The sequence below is a fragment of the Strix uralensis genome, chromosome 2 (genome assembly GCF_047716275.1).
Source record: "Strix uralensis isolate ZFMK-TIS-50842 chromosome 2, bStrUra1, whole genome shotgun sequence".
NCBI classification, from domain to species: Eukaryota; Metazoa; Chordata; class Aves; order Strigiformes; family Strigidae; genus Strix; species Strix uralensis.
In genome coordinates this window covers 35329029-35352445 of record NC_133973.1, presented here as the reverse complement: position 1 = coordinate 35352445, position 23417 = coordinate 35329029, and the positions used below count along the sequence as shown (strand labels likewise).

Sequence of the window (23417 nt, the reverse complement as noted above, 5' to 3'; positions counted from 1 at the left end):
GCCAGTTGCACTGTTGTGTCCATCTTGGTGACTACCACTCCAAAACTCACAGGCTCCTTGTCTCTAGGAGACTGTAAATAGTCAGCTGAACTCAATGCTCCCATTCCAGCATTGCATCCTTCACTAAACAGTTAGGCATGCTCTGTTTTCTGTCACCTCTCCTCCCATGACAAATTTAGACAGCTTGGGTCATGTGCTACCAGCTGGTTACTGACACAAGACTTCCTAAGCAAAGGATCTGCCTTCAGCATTTATGTGTGACAAGATGTGTTTCTAATTCCTGCTTTCAAGGTCTCCTTGAGAACTGCCTTCTGGTAGTTATTGGGCTTGTCCTCTCCAGTATCTCCTAGTGATCCATGTCAGACGATATGAGAGAGTCCTGTAGGAAACCAGCTGATGCAGACAGCAGATCAACTCTTCACTTAGCATACAGCAGGACAGACTACTGGGTGAGCATGTCACTCACTGCCTGTGGCTTCCCAGCAGCGGGTGTACCGTTTCCCTTCACGACGCAGTACGTCTCAGCTCTAATCAAGTGTGTGATGGTATTACCCTTTAGCACTTGTAGCCCACCAGGGATTATCACCACGAGCTTCTGTGTTGATGTTTCTGAAGCGTGTAGAGGCAAGTTGCCGGGATGTCAGAGAGCTGTACAGAGAGCGTAAGTCACTGCGGTGGAAAACAGGCACTTCTTGTCTTTCCTATTAAATGCGCGGATGAGAGAGAATGAATAGCAAAGCCTGCTTGTCGTGTTTTTCTAAGCAAGGCATATAAAGCTGAGTATTTGTAGAATGAAATATGTAAGTTTAACCTATGTATCTGTCAGGACTTTTTTAATCAGCCAGGTTTTAAAAAATTCCAGCTCCTGCACCAATTGAGTTTATAAGAGTAGTGTATTTATTTAGTGTTGTTCCAAATGAAGATTCCTCTCCCCCCAAGTTATTAATAAGTGGGAACAAAGCTGGGGAAACATCATGTTTTTAGAAGGTCTGAGACTTCAGGGGTGGGGAGGGGAAGTGATTTAGGACATTTTATTTTCACCTAAGGAAAAAACAGAGTCTATTCTAGCCTGCTGTGAACACAAGGGGCTGTTTTAACTGTTTGGCATTGTTCCTGTTGTTTGTAACTAAATAGCACTAGCAGATGAAATTTTTTTGATACCTTACTGATCGCTTCTGAACAGCTTCCCTTCCATGACTGCAGAAGTCAACAACAGAAGTTTACACTGAATTTTAGGTCCAGCTGTGAAAGGCTCAGACTTTTTAAAGAAGAAATAAAAAAAGCGTACTATACATCAAAATGAAAATCACGCCAAAGATGTACAAATGTGCAAGGTTTAATTTTGTAGTAATTGTCGCATAGTATTTACATTATTTCTGCACAAACTTTACCTTTTAGAGAGCATTTTCTTGTTCACATCATATGCTGCCAAAGGTCAGTGGAGCCTTTCTAGCTTTTGGATGTCTGCAGAGAGTTCTGACTAGCAGAAACTGTTTGAGGGGAGCCAGAAAACCGGTTCACACACTCCTCCTGAATACATATTGAACACATCTTTGCCAAGCACTAACATAAACAGAGCCAGCCTGTAATAAAGCCCAAGAACTTATTAATTCACAGAGTGCAGAAGCAGGTGCTATGAGTCTGCTACTTCTGCAGTTTTGGTTTGTGCTACTCTTGTGATAGTTTTTCCTACTCTCATTTCACTCTTAGGGTAAAACTTACCTTTCCAATACACAGTGATGAAGTGATCTGTAATTAGCAAGAGAACTGAAGAACTGAGGATATTAAATTCACACTCTCGAGCCACAAAAAACTGCCCACCTTTCTACAGTTATTACAGGAACCAGCAAAGGGGAATAGGGACATCTACCTTATTGAGATCCAGTGGCCTACATTCTTGCTTGAGGGAAGTGCTGATGTAGTAACCTGAACCCCATCCCATTATTTTCCTAGCTCTCTGCCAGTGCAGTCTATTCAATATAACATCTCACTGGTGCAGATGGCTCAGCTCACTGCTTGCATTCATGCAGCAATGCACCTCAGAGCAGTGGTGGCATGGTGAGATATGCACAAACCCTTCTCCATTAGGAGAAGTTTCCATTTTTCCTGCCCAGATGGAATTCTACTTGCAGGTGTGGGATGTTTATTTGCAAGAGAGGGCTAGAGAGTAGTAATGTATACTGTATAAAAGGTCAGGCAAAAAGTCTCATATAAGAAGCAAGCAGGATGAGGGAGGATTTAGATACAGGATGAAAATTGTAAAACTGGCTTTAATATTGCTATTAGGCTTCCATGGGAGGGAGAGAATATGTTAGCAATTTTATATTAGAGGTAAACACAATACAAAAGTAAGCCTCTGAGAGATCACTGTGCCTCTCCTTTCTACTCAGGCTATATTTCTTTTTTAAGTAATAATTGAATTTCCTTCACAAGTGAAGTCCTCAGTACTTAAAGAAAATCAGTACACAATGGCATCTCAGTTCCTGAGCCATATATGTAATTATATGATTGAAATAGCAAATGTCATCAATAAGGCTGCATTTGTCTATCACAATCATTGTCTGTTAGATCGTTGTTCAGTACAAACCTAGGACCTGGATGTTACCTCTCCCATATAGTAATGCAGAGCAATTGGGACTGTGTTTGAAATACAGACTGAAGGTTTGTTCCCCTGAGGGTTATGCCATCACTTTGCTTATGCACCACTTTTTCCACAATAATTTTGAATTTATTGGCCAACTCCTACCAGACTTGAGAAAGCAGAAGCTTCTGAGATATTAAGTTTCTAAGCATTTTATGAAAATGAGCAGCTAAGCAGAGAAAACTGTCTTTATGGATGCTTCTAATGGAAGAAAGGCAGCAGCAGAACTGCATTTACTAAACAACACAGAGGCACCACAGGGATGCTCATCACTCCACAGGAAAGAAGTGTTTTTGGCCCACTTCTTACTAAAATACAAGTACCTGCAGCTGACCCTATTACAGGCCAGGTGTCCTCTGTAATGTGGGGCTGGGGCCATCCTGGGAGATAGGAGGGTGTGAGAGGTGCAGAAATCCAGCTTCACAGGAGCCCACCAAGAGCCATACAGGACATTCGAAGGGACATGGGTGCTGAATGTAGGTGCTAAGTCATACACCAGTTATTTTGCTCCAGAAGAGATTAGCTTTTGGGCAGAGCAGAGAAAAATCTTTTCTGTTTCAGGCTTTTCTGGGAAGAACAAAAAGGAGACATTACCCAGCATAAAAGGACCTGAGAACCAAAACCATACTCACATGAGCTTTCACTCCTGCTATGAAGCAGTTGACTATGCTCAGTTAAGGCAGCCACAGCTGGAAAACTGGGGAACTTCAATACTTCTACTTTAATCGGAGCCCTTACAAGGAGAAGTAAGTAAATGGATAATATTTTACACGTGCTACACCCTCCCTCTGCTAATCCTCCCTCCTCCAAATACAGAAAGTCTAAGTCTCAGCCTGCTTCTCCCCACTCTTTTCTGCATCTAAATTCCCAATGAGGCAGAGCTGGGGACTCTCCTCTCCAGCTTAGCAACCCAAAAATGTTGGGCACCTCTCTTTCTCTGCTTGTAGCCTTGACCCAAAACTTTTGAAGTCTCTAAGGTCTGTAACAAAGTTAATAACATTTGAACTTCATTTCTGGTGCCTCCCATGCTGCGCCTAATCTTCCTGCAATATTTAACTATTGAAATTCTTGTTGTGGACTAAAAACACCTGCTGCAAAACTTGATGTTTTCTGTTTGGTATCAAATTTTCAAGATTGTGCTAAATTTTGAAGAAGCGGAACATTTGTTCTTCAGTGTACTTACTCAGGCACACACATAAAAGTGGCATGTAATATGAAATGTATGTGGTTAATATTATTCACAAAGATAATGCTAAGGGAACTATTTAACTGGCTATGGTTACATACCTGGATAAAAGGTGGAAGAGGAAAAAAGGCTTGAACCAGTTACATCCTGAGCAGAAGACTTTAATTCCTTTCATTGTTAATCTTAGAAGAAAGTAAGGGGAAATAAAACCCAAACCACTATTTCTGTTCATTCCCCAAAATATAACACATTATGAGCCTGAGTGAGACCTATTATTCCCCACCCCTCCTTTTGCAGGCAGTAGGTGCTGCCATAAATCCCTGTGTCTGACTGATGAGGTAAAGACAGCTTTTCAACCTTCATTCCATATTGCTTGACTTTTACAGCTTTAAAAATTGTGTCAATATTGCCTTTGCAGTATAATATTTTGGTAGTTCTCCTTGGGTCTATTCTGAGTTTGCTTAAAGATAAAAGAGACGGTAATTAATTCGTGTGAAAGAAAAGGCAGATCCTTAAATCCTTTCCTGTTGGAAAGCAAACTGAAGTGTGTGCTTAGTAGTGGTGGCAGTTAAGGGGTTTCTCATATTCCTCATTTTCCCGAGAGGAAGAAGATGATTTGTAAAAGCCCTTATTATATAGGAAGATCCACTTATGGTGTTTGAGGACATGAATTCAATCCCAGGCTGTGAGTTTTAGCATTCTCATAGAGATTCTCTTATTAGCACTACTTATCAGCACCATGCTGCTAGAATAAGCTGTTTATAAAGAACTGGCTCGAAGTCTCCATTTGTAATATTCAACAACCAACAAAGTATTGCTATTAGTCACACAAACCCCAGAACGATGTTAAATATTCTTCAGCTGGAACATTATCCTTTTGCTACCCATTAAGCCAGACAGAGAGGCAGGCCTCATAGCAGATTGCCCAGTGCTCTTTCCTATGTCTTATTTTTGGATGCTGTACAAATGCCAGTTGTTGAAAACAGAATTGTTCTGAACAAGAAAATTAGATGCTGAAGGCAAGAGTACCTTTCTCATTGGCTTCAGAAAGAACAGACTATATGAAAAAGCTGCTGCTGGAACCTCACTTGACACAGACCACTTCTATTACCCACTTCTGGTGTGGGTCCAGCAGACTCCAGTTTGTGCTATGGTCCTTAGACACATGCAGACGTGTGCTGTGCCTACTGCAGCCTTAAGCTTAGCATTTCTGTTTTGTTGGCAGTGAGGCATTTCTTATAACTGTAACAATCTTTGCTGGTCATTGCATTCAAAGTGATTTTCATTATGAAGCAATGGGATTTGCACCTATTTTGACCAGGTGAGATTCTGCCCATCCTCACAGTGAGTAGCATTTTTATTGGAGAATTCACCATGTGATGCTGTTTCACTTAGTTTTGTAAGTTCTTTGTCTTAGTGTACCAGCTTTTCACTGTCTTTAAAGAAAAGCTCTGCAGTCGTCAGTTTTCTGATGCGGTTGTCTTTTGGGGGAGATCCTTCAAAAAGCAAGGGGTCATGTCTTCTGCCTCAGTCTCTTGAGTTAAATGTTGAGCAGATCCACAAAGACTTAACCTGGTGTTTGGGCTGAATTTCCTACCTGTAATCTATTTGTAAACATTTATATAAAACAAGCCATAGAAAGAAAATACTCAGATTCTGTGCCACTGGCTGCCCTTCTTGTTCCCCTCCCACCACCACCTCATCCCCCTGGCAAAAACTAATCTGGTCACAGAGTAACTACAAGAAAGATACTATGAGTTTCCACCAGCTGGGAACTGAAGGTGGATCAACTGCTTGTAAGGCAACTCCACTCACCTCTGTAATATCAATGCACACTCCCTCAAGGGAGGCCAACCCAGAAGGTCCCAGCTTTTGCTATGTGACCATATTATTTCAGTTTGCTATTTGTATAGTGCAGTATTGGTCAGTAACAACAATTATGGTAGAAGAAATTTCATCTGCTCCTTGTTGAATTAAAATGAGTTTTTTGAATGGACTGCAAAAGGTGGGCTTAGGACAAATGTGGAACATGACAGTATGCAGTGTATGAAATGCAGATCAGTGCAGTCACAGGACTTACATTAGAGAGTAAAACTCTGCTTTCTTGGACTTCATGGTGGGTCCCTTTGACTATTCACATGAGTAAGACAAGAAGACTTGACTCTCCAAACAAATTGTTTAGATCCAAACCACTTAGAAGATTCTTGAAAGGTTTTTTGAACAAGTTGTTAAGAAAGGTACAGTGTAAAATCAGAAGACAACAGTTATACTGCAGGAGAAATATGCTGGATTTGAACTTTTCTACCACACCAGCCTTATCTAACAGAGATTAGCACTTACTATTTCTTCATTGTCATTTTGCAGGATGGTAAACCACTATTTTTCAGGTTCATACAAGTGCCTAATCAAAACACCTTTCTGATAGGGACTGCAGAAATATATGCTGTTGATTCTGAAGTCTGTCTTTTGCATTTCTCTCTACTCAGTTTGATCCATGGCAGTTGTGATACTTTTGGCTCTGTTAGTTTTCAAGATGTTTCAAATTTAGTATGTCATATGAGGAAAAGACCCTGAGACAGAGGCAAAAAGAGATGTGTGAGGCATGGGGAACAACTGCAAAAAGGAACTGGGGAAGAGGGAGAACATCTTTGCAGGCCAAATATCTTTCATGCATCTTGAGCTCCTACCCTTCATTCCCTGTATCACTGCACATCTCCCTTTCCCACCTCTCTGCTTCAGGAACTTCATCCTCTTCCTTTGTAGCAAGGTCTCTGTATGTCCTATCACACTGCCTTTTCACTCCCATACAGTAGCTTTTACTACTCCTTATCCCAGCACTGTTTGCTTCATATCTGAGTTCTACAATCCTCCCCTACGAGGAGCTTTGTTTTCTTTTCATCACTTCTTCTCAGTATGAGGAGTTGTGTGCCTCTATGTGTTCACCCACAACTTCTTCAGTCAAATCTCAAGATAAGTGAAAAAGGAGGAAAAAAAAGATTGAATTTAAGGAAAACAAGAATAAAATTTGCTGCATGTACTGGAGTTTTTATGGAGTATTTGCTGCTTAAATATACAGTGAGAGGCACACTCTGAATATTTCTGCTCAATCCTGTGGTACAAACTATTATGGAAAGGATGTATCTCCTACAGTACTTAACCGTTTTGGAAAAAGTTATCCCCTGTCTTCTGGGATCCTTCCACACACAAAGGACTTCTTGTTTTTTTTCTCAGCATGAAGCAGAGAAGCCAAGTAAACTACTGAACACTCCACAGTGGGGCTGTGAGTCAGCTCCAGGGAGAATCTAATCAACAACCTGTCATCTTGCCCAAGCTTTAGGAGTATGGGGGAGGTTTCAATTACTTTATCTCTTCTCAGGGAAAGTGCCTATCACCTGGTTTCTGATGCCAAGTACATCACGGGGAGATGGGATACTAAGTTCTTGCTTTTAATTAAACTACATTCCTTTTTGAAGTTGTATTCAGCAACTGAGAATGCCTCTTTCCTGTGCATAAGGTCTGTGTGCTTTAGACTCCCAGATTCCTTGCATGTATAAAATTTTCAAAAATGTCCAGGAGATGCAGGAGATCAAGCCACTGCAATGTAAAAAGATAAAGGCTCCTAAATCTCTTTTGGTGCTTTGGAAAATGTTAACTGCTGTCCCTACTGACCATAGTGAGAGGAAGAAGGAAGAAAGATGGACTGTGATCTATGCCTGGGCCATTTTAAGATTTTACAGCTGAAAGACAAGATCGTTGAAGCCCGTTGTTTAACTGGACCAGAGTCCAGAGGGAGTGCAGAGCACCGGTGTGAAGTGCTTTCTTTGGCATGTCCAACTCAGGAGACAAGTCTCATGAACCAGTTATGGGTTCTGAGTGCCTTTTTGTGGTTAACTCCAGCTTGAGAACGTATTGCTTGCAATAGTCTAACCTGAAGGTGATGAAAGCGTAGTTTGCTCAGCCAAGTTCCACATCCAAATGTAAGGGGCACAATTTCCTGGCTAATTTCAGATGAAATTAGGTGTTCCTGTTGTTATTTTGGTTTCCTGAAACAGAAAGAGCAATGGGAAACTTAGGTCCACATCCATCTTAGCTGCAGGAGGGCCAGTCCTTCCAACAGACATGAAACCACAGCTTCTGCAGACCTGTTGGTTTCTCCCCTTTTGCTACACCCAATTGCTTTCTCCAAGTTGTTCTGCAGAAGAGAGTTCTCTGTATCTGGTTTTCAACTTTCTTCAGACTGCAGACAGCTAGGAAAAGTGTTGCTGAGGCATGGGAAAGAGGGCAGACTAAGACTTCTGGGATAGTGGTGGCCCATAACTCATGCAGTCCTGTCCTACTGGTTCATGGTTTGACATAGCCAACAGACAGGAGGAGGGTGATGAGACTCTGAAGAATTTCACAGCTAAAGGTCTGAGAGAAAATCAAGAAGCATAGGAACTACTTTGCCTGAGTCTATTTATTCTGAGACCTCTGAGATGGCTGATATGGTCAGCCCCTGGTACCAGATAGCCCCATTCAGGAAGACACCTGTTTCTCTGGGCCGAGCCACTCCCACCAGCTGGCTTTCTTCTAGTGTCAGCATAGATCTCTTTCTTGTTGCTGAGGTCCTGCTGGCTCCTATAGGCTGCACGTCATAGATCCCTGATAATGCAGCACATTTCAGCAGCTTTCCAAATTGTTGATTGCAGATTGTTGTTGGCAGTTTTTCTCTGAAATGAGCCTTACACGGGTTTTGACACTTACAGAAACAGTCATCGCTCAGACAGTTGAGGGTCACTGCAAGGCAGTGCTGATAGATTTGAAATCTGGCCTATTTCTGGCATTTCAGAGTACTTTGTAAAGCCTTTCACTCAGACCATACTAAATATGGAATATCTTATCAACACACTGTTACACTACAGCTGAGCTCTTGTGCTGGAGATTCAAATAATAACCTTTTTGGGGTTCAGAAGACTTGCCATGTTGAAAAGACAGGTAATATAGAGTAAATGCAAATGAGTAGGTGATTAGTGTGTATCTGTGTTGTGTGTATTAGAAGAGAATGCAATTTGAAAGTGTTAATTCTGGTATTATTAACTTGGTTATTTTCAATTCTGAGCTCTTGCTGGGAAGTCATGTATTGAATGGGTCATAAGAGCGGTTTTGATTTCCCTTTTTTTTTTTTATGTCTGTAAAATTTGCAAATGTTGTGTGCACCCTTATTTACTTTGCAATTATCCTGCAAGAGCAGTGCTTGCTCTCTTGGCCACATTTTTCAATTACTATAATTCTCTTTTGGTAGGCTTCCCAGATAGCGAAAGATGTAGCTGCACAGTCTCAAAATGCAATGGGCAGCCACTGTCACAGTACAAAGCCTTGCTTTCCTCATATCTGCTCACTTGGCTGATATCTGAGACCACATCATGGAGCCTGTCCTGAAGACTTGCTGCTAGGATGTGGTCAGGAAGATTTGGGCTTAAATTCATGCCCGCAGGAAACAGGAAATGTGGGAGTCTGATCCAAGCACTCCTCCCAATGTGCTGTGTGACCAAATATTGCTGTACCCCCATTTCTCCTTTTGTATGACATGGGTCATACTATCTACCTTCTTCTGCAAATCTCTCTGAGATCAACAATTGGCTGTAGGGAGGTAGTGAGTAAATTTTATTGCACTTACTGGGGTGAACACAGAAAGCCTCCCCTACAGAAGCTGTGCCTCAGTTTTCCTTGGGCTGGGGGAGCAGGTATGTACCCCTGTGTTCACACACCCCATGTGCCCAGCCTGACTTACACAGTCTTTCCTTTCTACTGCAGGGCAGGAACCACCCCAGACACATTAGCTAGCATCCATTCAGTATGCTGTTTTCCACACAGTGGCTATCGAAACCTATTTCTACTCACCTGACAATATCATTTTTAAAATGAGTAAGATTGAAGATTTTATATTACCAAACAAACAATGGTAAAAGCTTTTATTGACGTCTTGCCACTTGCTGGAGGACCTGGAAAAGAGCTACAAATTGCATGTCACTCAGTGAGCCATTATAGATTCTGCATCCCCTCTCATGCAGGTGAGAGTTCTCCCATGCTGCTGACATCAATGGAGGGATTTGTAACTGGGTCCCTGCCACACAGGGCCAGAGGTCACAGCCAGGAGGCAAAACTGGGTCTTGGCTGTCCCCAGGCTTTGCCAAGCTGTTTGCTCCTGGATAGTCTGGTAATTTTTCTTACCTGCTCAGAGAGGGAAAGAAAGAAAGGCCCTAGTGTACTGGCCTCTCCTTTAGGACCCAGAAAGTGCCCGATGAGACCCCACTCCCATCGATTTCAGCAGGCACTCAACAACTTACAAGTGACGGTGCCTGTTATGACATGAGCCTTACTTAAAGTTCGGTCTCTTCATCCTCAAGTGCATATTCATTTTGTTTAGCTGGTTAAAAAATGGTGCCATTCTGTTGATTTGCTGTGATTTATACCAGCAGCAGGTATAACACTTTCTGTGTATGAGTGTCTTTGGATTTGTGTCCTGAAAGCAGCCAGGGATAAGGAGATGTTTGGTTTATTCTCTCGCAGGTGTGCCTCTCTCTGCAGTTTCTCTCTGCGAATGAGCTCCATAGTAATGAAAATCTACTCAAGCAACATCCTTCCTGAGTTCTTGCTTTTAGAATATTTTTAGTATATTTTTTCCCAAAAAGTGACTTCAGCATCTGGTGCTCCCAGGACCAAAGTGGATTGCTCTACAGCTGAAATAGAGCGGTATAATAACAGAGGTTTGAAGTTCAGATTGCTTTCATGGTGTGCCCAGAAGCAAGCCTTGCAACTGTAATTATTGTCAGATAATTTTTCATTTTATTGATTTAAGTTTTTTCCCATATCACTGATTGTCAATAAGGACATTTTTCCCCTGGACCATTGGGTGTAAGGCAAAATAACTTTGCAGTCTAGTAAAACAGTAATAATTGAATGGTGATATACACAGATGTGGCTGGTGAGGTTTCAGGGTTATTTTCTCAGTGGAAGTTACACAATTCCAGAAGTCTGAATTTGTCATTTACTTTTTGTTTCAGGAGTTGCATTATTCAGCCTAAGAATACATAGTTTTTACAAACAGAATCTAATAGAAATAACATATGTCTTTTTAAAAACAACGCTTGGTAATAAACAGAGACCTCCAGTATTTTAAAGATATATGTAAAGCCTTGGTGCCAGCTACTCAAAAATCATTTAGAGACCAGCAACAGAGGATCAGATTCTGCTGCTGTTCCTCAGCATGAGTTGTTTTTTGCTTCTACTCAAGTCTTTTGAGGGTAATTTGCAATCAGATAAAACTCAGTGTGAGAAAGAGCAGCAGAGCTGGACCCTGAGTCACCTGGCACTTAGCAAAAATTGAAAAATACCAGAGGCACCTGAAATTTTCACTGAAGACTGGTGGTCACCAGCAAATAATTATTATTATTATAGTGGTAACAGTGACTCTTGGCTTCACTGGCCTTTTACTACTTTGAGTAAACAGTCACTTGCCAGATTATTATTATCTTGGCACTTGATGCAAAAACCCCATAGTTTTCCATGTTTCTTAAAGCTGAGTATACACTTACTGAATGAGAGCATTTATTAAACATATGGGGACAGATTCTCAACAGGCATTAAATAACTTACCTCCATTTGCCAAGAACTCTTGCTTGCTATGTTTTATTATGTTGAGAACTGCAGGTTGCATAGGTGGGAAATGGTGGAAAATGTAAATAGGTGGAAATGCAGATTTGCTATGAAAAGCCAAACCGTTTTAATATCTCCTGATATCATGTAGATCTAAACTCTGTGGTGTTGGATTGTCCTCAGAGTTGTATCTGTATTACAAGGTCATGAGCAACAGAGAGACGTTAAATAGGGAGTGCTGTCCTAATACAGGAAGAAAGGGGCATACAATAAAACTAGGATACAGCAGGTTCAAAATATTTAGGAAAAGTGCTTTACCCTCTGCCACAGGACACTTGATATTAAACGCTTACATGTGTTCAAAAGTAATTGGGCAGAATAATGAAAGAAAAAGTCATTAAGGTAAAATACTAAGATAACATTTCAGGGTCAAGAAATCTGTGATCATCAGCTTGCAGGGACAGTATTCTGGAATAGCAATGCTATGTGCTTTTCCTATTTTTTCTCTCTTTCCTAAACCTCAGCTATTGGCACTGTTAGGACAGACTACAGGGGTGGATGAGTCTTTGATCTAAGTCAATACCATTTTTTACATTCCTCCGTAAAACACATTTTTTGAGCCAAAGAATGAGAAAAACTTGCACAAAGAGACTGTTGTATATGGAGATACACACTTAAGCTATAAATTGATCTAAACCATAACCTAAATATCCTAAATTAGACATCTTCAGACATAGGATTTGGTGTGATCCCATCACCAGACATTGATGGCACACAGAATTACTAGGTGTAGGGATATCCTGACTTCAGAAATCAGGCTGATTAAAATTAGATGGGGTGTTTGCAGTATCTGGTGAAACTTTGTCCATTCCACAGATAATCTCTTTTGATATTCAGGAGAATGGGGCAAAGCTTGAAGCCCTCCTCAGTTTTCCTTACCTTGGCTCAACTTGTACCGAAACAAGTAGGACTTTCGCCCCCATAAAAGCATTTGGACTTTTTCCAGCAATGATAAATATCAGCAGGCACACCATCCTTCTGGTTGAATAAGGGTCAAAACTAAGATGTTGCAATGAAAGACTTAACTGTGTGACAGGAGTTCAGAGCATGAGTTAAGATGGCATGCCTTCCTCAGCTCAGGTAGACATCACCAAACAAAAAGGGCTGAAGATTGATGTTGCTTAACACTACTTTGTATTAAAATCATCTTGTAGCCTGAATTATGTCTTTCATTTGTTCCTCTCTGAGTTTTTCATCAGCTGAGGTCAGCTGGCATTCACCCTACCCATCACGTCCTCTGAAAGTTTATTCTTGTCCACAGTGATGAGAGAATAATTTGACATCACCCAGAATTAAAACCTTGGCCCAGGATTCATTCAAGTGAACGGTAACTTCAGTAGACGCTGAATTCAGGACTGGCAGTTTTCTACCTTTGTTGTGTAGTGAAAGAAACCCAGGTAGGTAAGTCAGAAAACATCTAGGGACAGATTCAGATGTTAGTCACATCAAGGTCACACAGATGTCACCAAGAGGGCCTGTAGGCTTTTATTACCTCCTTTCTCTTTTGCAATAACTACTTTTACAAACAGTTAACCAGCCATACAGCCCACCACACTGCACTGCTTTATCTATCAGCATCCAGATGAACTACTGCTACTGGCCAATCCTGGAGGATGATTATTCCATAGCATTTATTAAGCCCCAGGAAAAGGAAGGTAACTTTGTGTGTGTGGAAACAGGCTTATATCCATATCCTTAATAAGGCTTTAAAGCAGTTGTGGAGACCCAGAGAGTTCTCATGGAGAATCTGATACATAATGTAAAGAAAACTTGACCCTTTTACCATACCTTGCATCCTGGGACCAAGCAGCTGCTGTGATCTTTACAGGATGCACGATATTCCAGTGATATGTGATAGAATGGTGGACAAATAAAACAGAAAGGGTAGGGATTAGATAGCTTAGGTCCAAAAAGCATTAAAGGGCCCTTGATAACTCCTGGGAACTATTTATTGATTCCCTCTATGCATTGCACATTCCCATTAAGTGATTTCATTTCCTTATTTCTCCTAATCACATCACTTGGTTTAGAAGTCTTTTGCTCTCTGAAACCTGGACGTACACAGATAAGTTCAATTTCTTGTGTGGCTATACTTTTTATTACATGTGAAAAGTTGATACCGTAAAAGTAACTCCTTGGAGCCAGCTGGTCTGGAGCTTTCATCATTACAAATCACTGCATCCAGGAAGCACCGGCTAATTGCTGTGTTAGTCTCAGTCAGACTAACATGTAGCTTTTTCCATCTCTGTAGTGGACATAGATAAAGTCCTTGGAAGATGTGGCTGCCTCTCCAAAATGTATTGCTGCCTTGGAAATAGTAGTAAAAGAGATCACTAATAATAATAATAACAATAATAACCATAACAACCACAACAATAATAATAAGGCAGTGATGTTGTAATGGTCAGATCCTTGAGTCATTATTGTAGAGATCCAATTTGCCATTGTAATAGCAGATACTACAAATAACTTCTACCATAAAAAAACATGTTCCATGCTGGGGTACACTGCTGGGAAACAGCAATTTCATTTTGCGGGGTAGGGAGAGACTGGAGAAAGAGAGAAGGATTGCTGTTCTCGTATTTTTCTTTAAAAATTGGGAAGTGGAAGGTCTTCAAATATTTTAGTTTGACAAAATGGAAAAAAAAGCATTCCTTACTCTAGCTGAATCTCACACCTCATCCTGGGCCATTCAGTGCTTTTACTGCCCTTGCCTTAAGGAGCTGCCAACGCCCTAGGCTTCTCACTAGCCAGCCCGATGGCACCTGGAGAGCAGGAGGTTTCTCTTCCTTCCCTGGGAGTGGGCAGAGAGTCACCTCTGCTGCCTCCCAAAGCCCAGCTGACTGGGAGGGAGAGTGAGGAGGGCACTGCTGCTCCCAGGGACAGGATGATCCTGGCCACCACACACTCCCCTTGCAGACCTTCCAGCCTGCTCAGGGCAGGACTCGCTGTGGGCTACGGCTCACCCAGACCAGCTTTTGGCACCGCTCACCTCCGAGCCAGGAAAAAAATCTGCAGCTACACTGGAACAAGAAAGAAATGAAAACAGAGATACAGAACATCGGGTCTATTTCCATTGGCTCTGGATGCTAGGCGCAGTGTATTAGCAGCCTCTCGTTCCCGAAAGATCCCTCCTTTGCAGATATTTACAGAGGCATCTGCAGCAGTCAACCGGACGGCACCTAAATGAATGAAAAATAAACCTATGAAATGGTATTTCCCATTCTTTGGAACACAGTAAAAGTGTCTCCTGTGCCTTTCAGCATCTAAAGTAGATACATTCATCAGTGCAGGAAAAGATGCTGGCACGTGGTTTGGGGAGACACATATTCAAAGGAAACAAACCCAGTACTTTCCAAATTAAACACCCTCGTCATTGTACATATTTTTAAAAACCAGGCTACCAGCAGTGTGAATCATTTTCTCCTGTAAGATGCTGAGCCCTTTGGAAGACCTTTGCTTCCACAAGATTTTGTGCTCTTTGTAGCACAAATGATTTGCCCTTGTTTAAGAAGATAATGGTTTCCACTGCAACTCTTAGTCATATTTGTATAAGTGACTTCCTGTGGTTAACACATCTGCTCTAAGTGTAAAGCCATGTGTCATTTAAGGTTAGTAATAAAACACGTCATCACAAACAGGCGTAGACTGTCCAGTCCCTTCTTGCTTGCAAAGGGAAGAGGACGATGTACTATGTGAGCAGCTGGTGCCTATTGGCAGTGCACTGTGCTGTGGTTCATCCGGGTTGGACTGAGGGACACTGCCTTTCCTTTGCTTTCAGATCTCACGTTCACCTGATGAGGGGCAAAAACCCGTCTCATTGTGGAGAGCCAGCATTAGTCTGCAGACACCACTTAATCCTGTTTAAGGGGGTTTAAATATTGTATGGGTCTGATAAGGCCCCTCACAAGGGGAGAATTTTCACTTAGAAAGACCAGCTAATAAAAGAGCTCCCACCATCTGTTCACCCCTAGAAAACCAGTCAGCTGTGGGCACAGAAAAAAATTCTTAACTTGAGATGCAAAACAATCTGGATACAAACTGAGAATCACCTGTGCTTTGTTTTAAATGAACAGTTTCTCTTACTTATTATGCTACTTTATGATTCCATATAGACAGAAGGGATTAAATTCCCACTCATGTTCAGAGAATGTGCACACTAGCAGTCATTAGATGTAATTCGTCACCTGTTTAAATCCCATATGCATTGATAGGAAAATTAAATTCAATTTCCTTTCAAGTTTAAATATCTCTAAAGATTCTCCCCAATCCAGGAAAGCACTTAAGCAAGTACTTTACCTTAGGCATGTGAGTGGTTCTAGTGATGTCAAGTGCTTTCCTGGACAGGGCTGTGATCCGTAACAGATGTACACCTGCACCATAGAACAAACACCCAGCAAATGCAGAAAAGTTAAGGCACCAGGGTACTAGAAACACACTTGATTATTTTTGAGGTCCTGTGATTTTGCTTCTGTCTGCGAGATTTTCAGTTGGAAAAAAACCCCAACAAAACCAGGGAAATTAGCTACAGAAAGGCAATGTTTCAAAAGCGCATAGTTCTCTTAGTCTCTTGGGCAAAATTTTACACGATCCAAGTTTCAAAATAATGTTAAGGTTGCAAAATTGAGCAATCATAAAAGTCAGGAAATTTAAAAAGTTAGTACGTGTCTTTCAATGTTAGCTCAGCAATAGCAAATATATGTAGTGGGAGAAGTTTATATTTGCAATTTCTGTGTTAAATATAAACTTTAAAGTATTCTTGTTGACCATTAATAAGCAACATAAACTATATTGGTATTTAATATCTATAAGAGGCATCTTAATCATAAGAATTTCCTGGCCTTGGAATTCAGAGGGCTTGGTTTTGAAATATAAAATGTCACTGTTGTGTTTCTGAGTTATTCTGGCTCTTTTCTCACTTATGGGTGAAAGTCATCACTGGGAAAGAAAAGGAATTTCACCTGTGTTATAACACAATTCTCACATCAGAATAGTTTTGTGACGTTTATGAAATGCTGTGATTTATATAGTTAGGGAACTGACTTAATTTTTTGGGTTTTTTTGAGAAGTAAGAACTTCCGTGGTAAAGAGACCGCAGTGCTTCCCCTTTGCTGGCAAGAGAACTAAACCTCCCAAAACAAATGTGCTCTACCTGAATTAATAATACGGAGGTGTTCCACAAAATGTTTAAAATACAGAATAATCTTTCCAGGCCAGATGTATGACTTTCTCAAGTCTATGTGTCGTGGTTTAACTTACTGTGAAAATCTAAATACAGTGTGATGGTAGTGTTTAGATAAGACAGATGTAGAGTGCAGCACAGGCTTGGTATTGAAGAAATGCTGATCCTTATAAATGAGCTGTATTGCGCTCTGGGATTTTCCTGGCTGAGTCTTTCAAAACCCAGGATAGATTAAATCATCACAGCTGGGAAGAAAATATCAAGAGTTAAATAACTACTTTATGAGAGTTGTAAGAGTGTGAAAGTTTTAAGAAGTTAAATAATTACAGCACTCTCTAAGAGTTACAGGAAAGACGAATGAGTTTGTGGCCAATGGTCTCATTTATTCCGATGTTGTCCTGAAAGACAAATGAAAGTGTCAAAGATGTGGGGAGAATTTCACACGTAACCAAAGGTGTATCTATCAAAGCAAATACAGGTCAAAGTGAGGCAGTGAGGAGTCCCCCACACGCTCAGTTCAAAGGAAAGATGACACTTTGAACTCAGTGCTCCCACTGATTTTTATGTTACGTTTAGTGCCCCAGGTCTTGTGCAGTAAGTCATGAGCATCTTAAGCTCTCCGCTAGCCAGCTGTCAGCTTTTTTGTTAATGAAACTAAGCCAGCCTGGGAATAAAATATGGCTCCCATTAAGGTATGCAAGTGTGAGGACCTAAAGCTTTATGCTCCATGAGCGTGTCACAAGTCCAAAACTAAGGCAAACACCTAAGGAAGAAGATCTTTGTATAGTGTTTGATTCCAGTGTATCATCTCCTTAATTGAACAAACTCTGGGGAAGCTGCTCTCTGCTTATACCAACAGGATTGAGCGAGTTCAGACCCGTTCTCAGATATGTCTTCAGTGCACCCAAATGTTGTGTAAGCAAGAATGGGGATGTTTGACCAATCTGGGGCTGTCAAATGTCTGTCCAGAAATGCACTCACGTTGCCTGCTGACCCACTGGGTTCTGCCAAACCTGGGCAGGAGGCACCATGTATGTGTGGAGCTCCCAGGCAGCCCAGGTGCCACCAGTCCCCCCGTGCTGCCCACCTATTCAGCCTAGGTGCAGTCTGTGCAACATACACAGGCATATAGGATGTGCTGCTCGGAAATTGCCCACATTTCTATCTGGGAGTCTTCCCACCAGGAACATGGGAACCAAAAAAGGCAAACAAATAAAATAAAAAATGTGAGTGGGCTGCGAATGCCCATACAGCTGCAGGCAGTTGGGATGAAAGTTTATCAGGCCAAGAGGCACGCAGAAGGGAGAGGCAAAGCGTGCCCTGAGTCCATGCACATGGAAATCACAGGGAGACGTTCCGCTGACTCTGGGCAGCTTAGCTCAGATCCAGAGAATGGCCCTCCCTTTCCCCCTCCTCCCTCTGCTTTGCGTCTGCTGAGTGAAGCATGGCAGCCCAGATCTTATTTCAGGTTTTGTGATGGCGCATACTTTCTCCCTTAGATCTTTCAACAAGTGAGCACCAGCCTCTCTGTGTGGGACTGCTAACGCTCCTGGGACTGAGTCTGGAGACAGGGGTTGGGAGGGGAGGGCTGGCTGCGCTGCCAGCCATCGCTCCTGGAAAGCCATCAGCAATCCCAGGAACGAGAGTATAACTGAAGATACAGACACCTAGCAGGTTATGCTACCGGTAACCCAGTAAATTTGATTTCAGTCTTTAATGAAGTAATGGTTCAAATATTCCGAAGGAGTTTCTGAAACCACCTGCACCATAGGATAATGCTGAGATCAGTTTATGTAATGGCTGAAGGGGCAAAGACAGCATAAAGTACAATACATCACAGAGCGTTGCAAGAAATGTGGAATTAAATTAGCTTGAAAACTATTTTAAGCACTATTAAGTAATGTAAATAATGTGAGAGTGGAGAGCAGAAGGGGAAGAGGGAGTGAGCCCAGGTGAGACATGGATAATAAAAAAGATATCATAACTCTCAATAGGTATTTGCAGGGCATACACATTAACGAGGTAATTTGTTTAGGCTGATTCAAGGAAATATGGCTGGGAGAAAGAGTACGAGGATTTGGTTTGGCTCTCGGGGTGTATTTCTAAACTACGAAGTGTAGCAGACTGTAGAGCAGTCTGCCACAGGAAATGTTAGAAACTCCAAGGCTTGAGTCATTTAAAAACTGACTGGGCAAAATCACCCAAGAATAATCTGGAGGGAAACGCTTGTGCAACTGGCAGGCTGTGCAAGCACAACGGTCTCCAGTCATAAATTGTAATAACTCGGATACAATAGGTAGCCAGAAATCTGCACACATGTGAACGGGGGGACAGAGGTCAAAACCTCTGCCTCCCAAGGTCCCAGAAGCCAAACTGTGTCGGTGTAAATTGGTGTATCTCCATTCCCTTCACTGAGTGATGGTGCACTTACTTATGCTAGCTGAGAGCCTGGCCCAAGGGCTTCTGACCTTCAGGCTAAAGTAGTTCAATCATCTCATGGTATTCCCAGGTAATAAATACTCTGATTTAGCTGTTAGGCTTTCATAATCTGACTGGGCAGCGATTAATTTACCAGCTCACGCTTGCAGACAGGAATCCTCCAGTGCACACAGAGCCCCTCGTAAGTTCTGCGTCATTCCGGCTGCAACCCTTTCTGCAGATGTGGTGGCCTTTTAATCTGAGGGCCCGATAAAAGGCCAGCCTACGCACAGACTTCCCCCGGTTCCAGCGGATCATGTTCCAAAGATGGATATGGTTGTTTCCAACACGAGGCTACAAGGAGACCCTCTGATGTTGATTTAGCTACTTTTATTCTGGAAGTAAAAGCATCCACAAAGATACTGGTACACAAACAGTTGGAGTATCAGTTCCCACATCTCCTTATTTTGCACAAATTTGTTTGTGCACCAGTACTATGCATAAATACTGAGATGAACTCTTACCTTGCCTTTTTCTTGTATACTAGCTTACAATAAAATTCTATATTAAGTTTAGAGCAATGGCTTTGTGGTCTCACTGTAAAACATCAGTGTTTCAAACACTGAATTTATCCTCAGTTGAAATTATTTCCATTTTGTACGTGGAGAAGAAAAGCCAAAATTATTGGAAATGTCACCCAATATTTAGTGTTTGACAAGTGGAACCATGTACATGATTTTCATAGTACTGAGTATTTCATAGCACATTACCTTGTCCCATCTCCCACTGAATTTCTTAATTGTCATGTTTGGTACCCCCTGAAAACGAAATCTGGCACCTGTGATTTGCCCCACACTCCCCAGAAGCTTTGGGAATAGTGTGAATAAAGCATCCTCAACAACAGCCTTGTTCATGTCATTTTTCTGACTAAATGAGGGATGGGCTCTAAAGGAAAAAACGCTGTTTTATCAGGTACATATAGAGGACTTCATAATGTTTGTGTGTTTGCAGATGAATCTAAATTAAGATGACCCAGACAGGTACTAATAACTCAAGCAGAGTTTCTTCCAAAGCCACAGTCAACATGTAAGAAAAGAGCCCATTATTTCTAGTATGTTAAGCTGACCCATCCAGCAGTGTCCCACAGGCAAACAAACGCCTACTAGCTTCAGTAAACCAATTTCAGTGAAAGGATTGACTTTTTTAAAAGAAATGAAGGTTTATAGTGTATATGTGCTACAGTGCTCTTTTAAGACATTAATACTGTAAATAAAGGGCAGAATTAAGTAGCCACATTGCATGTAGAGTGCACTTTACAAATGTACTATTCATCATATCCTCCTCTATGTTACACTTATATGGAGAAGGCCCTACCACATTGTGGATGTTTATTATCATTCAAAACTAACAACTTTGGCTACATTAAGTAAAAAATGAGATCATGTGAGCTGCTAGTGGTCCAAGCACAAGAGCTTTTGTTCATGTGCCAGACAAATAGTTTTATGCATATACCCCTCTCTCTGAACACATCAATCATTTTAAATAATCACAGTTTAGCTCTCAGATAATTTTGTCCTTTGATTCTTTTTTCCATACCACAGATTTTACGGGTGGACATTGGGACCCAGTTATAGATGTGACAAGTGATTTTAAGTTTCCCAGTTCTTGGAGCTTAAATCTGACTACCATAGAGTAGAGCTGAGCATTCAAAGGTTTCTCAAGCTAAGCATCCAAAACCCAAGCTGCTCAGAATCACAGCACTCTTTTGAAAGGTCTAGTCCAGATGAACAGTTTCTGAAATACCTCCATGTACAAGTTTGGAAATATATACAGATACATATGCATGTACATATATACAATCTCTGATTAGTGTCCCTTCGTCCCTTAACCCTCTTGCTTACTCACACCATGCAAACTGCTTCATGTTGCAGTCCTCGTCCCTGAGGCCTGGGATCAGGCACTGCCTGAAGCACCTTGGTTAGGAGACCCACTCCTTCCAGCTGCCCTTACTGACACCTGTTGACCCCCTATTGCCCTTGAGGGCAATTCATACCAGCGGTGATCTAAACCTCTCTCTGAAGGTACCTACCTCTGCCACTGGCTATCTGGAGGGCTGAGGTGACAAGACTCCAAAATTTGGGGAGTAAAATTATGTGGGATTAAAATGGGGTTTTTTTGCAGGCTCTCTAGTTTTTCTATGTCTGTTGACTTTTACATACTTGAAGGGTGAAATGAGTCTTTTGGTTTGCACCTCTAGAAAAACCCCAAGTAACACACCCCAAAAAGTTAAATACTTCTGTGATAGAAAAAATTTGAGGTCCACTCAAGAATATTTCAAAAAGTGAGATAATTTTAAAGCCATCAGTGATTGGCACAGAGATGATGTGTAACTGCTCTCAGGCAGGAACAAGCCATGAAATTAATGGCAGTACCACTGGCAGCTGACAGCACCCATAGCCAAGACAGACACCTGAAAAGCTGGCACAGGCATATCACCACAGCACTCATGAGAAGGATCCCATCCATGCAGAAGGAAAAAACGAGGCAGCACAAGGCCAGTTACAGGCCAATAGTCCCACACAGGGAAAGTCCTGGAGGCTTTGTGGATCTGGGGAGGTGTTCAGGCTTCTCCTGCACATCTGGCGGAGCAGCAGCTGCACTGCAGTGATCAATGTCAGCATTTGCCACGAAGACTTGTTTCACAGAGAAGGGGTGGGAGTAGGTGTAGGAGCAGCATTGGTTACGGTGTGCCTTTCAAACTTTTATTGATTTCCTAATCTCTTATTTAAAAACATTAAGAGGGAGGGAGAAAGAAAATAATTTTGCTGTGAACCCAGAGGGCCTTATTGCCCCTCAGATCTACCCACCTTCATCCACTTACATGGAGGGATCTCTTCTTACTGAATGCAAAGTGCCAGTCAATTTTTTCCCTAAAAACACTTCAGCAGGAGTTAGCAATGAAAGGGCCTGGGGAGGTGAAACAGTTGAACTCATGGTGTTGGAGTGAGTAACCTGTCTGTCTGGCAAACGTACTACCTGAGCTTGCCTGAAAGCTCTGATCCAGCTGGCACTTAGACATGGGCCCAACCTTAATAATTCAGTCTGTGTGAGATTAAGCAAGCATGTAAAATGAGTGCATATTTAAGGGCCTGGCTCAGCTGAAGTCCACAATAGGGAGTACTTCAGGCCTGACTCTCCACTGGTTTGCAGCTGGTAAGGATATCTGAAAAGGACATCACCACATCGCGCCACTATGCACTCCCAGTGCGGAGGATGAAATGGCCAGGTTTCCAGCATTTTTGAGAGCGAACTGGTGCAGAATTTGAGAGGCTAAAGTGAAAAAATAGGTTGGTAAGGGTGCACAGAGAAATACTAAAATTATTGAATTAAAATTCATTGGCAGAACCAGGGGACGAGAGGCACCACAGCCATAGTCTGCACAAGAAGAAGCAATTCACAGGTCTGGAGAAAGGGCTTGGAAAGAGCAGAAACAAAAGGATAAGACTGGTATGGGTAGGGAAATAGTAAAATGAGAAACAATGAAAGAGACAGCAATAAAACATGCATCTGTCATTTAATCCTGGGTAAATACCCAGATTAGTGACATCAGTTTCTGCTGTTAATTTGGAGCTTACTTTGGAGCCATGTCTCCCAAGGCTGACACAGCTGTGATACAGCCCAGTGGAAAGCACAACCAAGGATTTATCCCAGATATGGCTGTTCCTGTACAACACAGGCATTAGACAAAACTAAAGTTTGTATGGAAAAGTTGTGTTTCCAACCCCTGTGCTCATAAAAATAAAGCTGGCATGAGCTGGCAGAGCAAGGAAATTCAAAAGTTTCAGATTCTTATCACAAATTTTCACATCATTTTACAATCACTCAGTGCTTAGATGGGCTTTGAAGGTCATGAAGGCTAAACACTCACACTGTTTCTTGATCGAGTTATTGGGTCTTGACATTGGACTCCATCACCCCATGTACAGTGGTAAAGTAACAGCCCTCATCAAGCCAGGTCTTCTGCAGGGGTTCAGTTCAGCTGGCTCAAAGCTCCTCGCCAGTACAAGCCAAACTGCACCAAGGGGATGAAGACAAAAAGATTTATCTGATGTGATAGCCTTGGACAAGAACCCAGGAGGTTGCTGGTGTTGCTGCCAGAGGGGGTGCAAACAGACACCACTGTGGCTAAGAGGGACTTCCTCTGAAAGAAGCAGCTTGCATCTCATGTACTCCGCAACAGACAAGATGTGGGTGTTCGGCTGAGTAAGTCAAAGGCAGAGATGAGACATTTCAGG

General features: G+C 41.9%; 1 protein-coding gene across 2 annotated transcripts in view; it reads left to right on the top strand.

Annotated features, from left to right (window-relative positions):
* The first annotated feature begins 225 nt into the window (after positions 1-225).
* Positions 226-23417, top strand: part of CLDN14 (claudin 14) — a 36977-nt gene continuing 13785 nt past the window's right edge. The window contains exons 1-2 of one of the 2 annotated variants that reach the window (XM_074858314.1): positions 226-449; positions 3203-3387. The gene's annotated coding sequence lies outside the window, so the exon portion shown is untranslated. Of the gene's footprint in view, positions 662-3202; positions 3388-23417 lie in introns of both variants that reach the window. The other variant, XM_074858313.1, reaches the window with a different exon arrangement.